Genomic DNA, 2085 nt, shown 5'->3' on the forward strand with positions numbered 1-2085 from the left:
GGGTGTGGGCGCTGTGCCCCGGCAGACGGGGCTGGAACGGGCGCGCAGCCTCGCCGGTGTCTACCGAGGAGGCCCCGCTAGCCGGGGTCCCTGGGGACCCCGTTTTCCTCTCCCGGCCCTCGGCATCTGCCCCGCGCCCGGCTGTCACGTCTCCCGGTCGGAATCGCGACCTCGAGCCTCGGGCCGCCTGGGGTCTGCCTGGCGGGAAGAGGGGGCGGGAAGGGACACCCTGCCCTGCCGCTGAGCTGGGTGGGCGCGCAAGGCCCTGGGCCTCGGGCAGCTGCCCCGGGAAAGCCAGTGCCCAGGGAGGGGAGGTCTGGAGCCTCCTTGATGAGTTACTTGGGGAATCCCTGAGTAGGGAGGGACTCAAGTTCCCCTCCACCCAGAGTGTCCTTGGATCCGCGGGAAAGAATTCAAGACCGAGGCCGAGTTAAAGGCAAAGGAACATTTATCAGAGAAGGACTAACCTCCCCAGACAGAGCGTGGCCTCCCCTCGGGATCCATCTGTAGCTCCGCTGCCTCCTCCCTGTATTACCCCCCCCTTAGAGACTTTATTCCATTATTCTCAAGGGGACGTTTGGGGACGAAGGTCTGTCTGCTGTAACTTCTTCAGAGCTGAGCTCGGGCCGTAGTCCCTGCCGGTGGGAACCAAGATCTCTGCACGAAGTTTGTTCTAAGGGCCCCAGAGGCAGAGGTAAGGGGTTGACTGGGTCAGTGGAAGCCGCTGGAAGCCTTGCACGACCATCATCTTTATGTGGGGAGGCAGAACCCTGGAAGACGCAAGATTAGAGTGACAAAGGCCAGAAAGGAATAGACGTGAGGTAGTTAGCAGGAGTCCCAGGATGCGAAGGAGCCAAGTGACACTTGGTAGGTCCCCTTTAATGGAGTCCCATGCAGCGTGGGCAGGGGGTCATTTTACAGCAAAGGAAATTGTGCTGTTAACTCAGAGTGAGAGATTAATAGGATGGTGTTTTTTGTTTTTCTTTTTTTAGGCAAAGCAACTCTTGGTTGACCTCACGGATCGCGAGGACCTTGTCAGCTTACAATCCCTTATTTTTTATTTTTTACGCCTACATCACCTGGTCTTCCTAGGTGGTCTCCCATCCAGGTACTAACCAGGCCCGACCCTGCTTAGCTTCTGAGATCGGACGGATCAGGCTTGTTCAGGGTGGCGTGGCCGTAGATTCTTTTTCTTAGTGTTTTTCTCCCTACACATCAGTGGTGACAGGTGTCAAGATCATATCCTTGGTGCTTTTGTTTGCATTCATCCAGTGTCTTTGTGAACCTTTCGATTGTGAGCCTGTCTGTATCACATCCTCTTAAAGTGTGTTTCTTACATTCATTCCTGAGTTCAGTCTTGCTTTGTGATCCAGTTTGAAACTTTCTTTAATAAGGAAGTTGAACGGATTTTCAGTTCTAGCTACGATATGTTTACTTTCAGTTCGGTGAAGTTATTTGGGTGTTTTTCTTGTTTTCACAGCTTTGAAAGGCCTTTTACTGCGTGGGGGTTTTTTGTGTTTTGTTTTGTTTTGTTTGTTTTTGATAACTTGAAAGATTTGGATTTTAATCCAGTGGAAAATGTTTATAGCCACAATTTCACGGAGTACATTTCATCTCCTATTTACTTAAGCAACATATATATTAACTCGTTGGGAGTTACGATGAGAATAATTTCCCCCTCTGTACTTTCCCTTTCTTCCCTTATTTATTGACTTTATTATGCTGCTACATATTTACTGTGAATAAACCTATGCCTCTGTTACTTGGATTGCCGTTTTTATACGATACCATTTATTCCTATCTATAAAGATGAAGAAATCCCTTGTTTTAACATCTCCCATTTGCTCCCCCAGTTGTGAGAATTATATTATTCTGTTGACCTTCTGGAACGATAGTCTTTGGCCTCATGTCTGACTTGGTCCTATGCTTAAGTAGGGTCCCGTTAACACTAATCTTTTGGTTATCCTTTGCCCACTTAACATGTGGCCGCTGAGGCTTGTCCTCGAGTGGCTTCTTCAAGAAGGGTTCGTGGGATCGATATTCCTGAGTTGTGTGTTCAGAACGACCGGTTTGTTGTCTTAAACT

General features: G+C 49.5%; 1 protein-coding gene and 1 pseudogene across 1 annotated transcript in view; both read right to left on the bottom strand.

The window, feature by feature from the left end:
* SURF6 (surfeit 6) overlaps positions 1–2085 on the bottom strand; it is a 16102-nt gene that overhangs the window by 6822 nt on the left and 7195 nt on the right. The gene's annotated exons all lie outside the window — the stretch shown is intronic.
* On the bottom strand, positions 1068–1185 carry LOC111745579 (annotated as a pseudogene).

This window comes from Pteropus vampyrus, unplaced genomic scaffold (genome assembly GCF_000151845.1).
Source record: "Pteropus vampyrus isolate Shadow unplaced genomic scaffold, Pvam_2.0 Scaffold157, whole genome shotgun sequence".
Taxonomy (NCBI): Eukaryota; Metazoa; Chordata; class Mammalia; order Chiroptera; family Pteropodidae; genus Pteropus; species Pteropus vampyrus.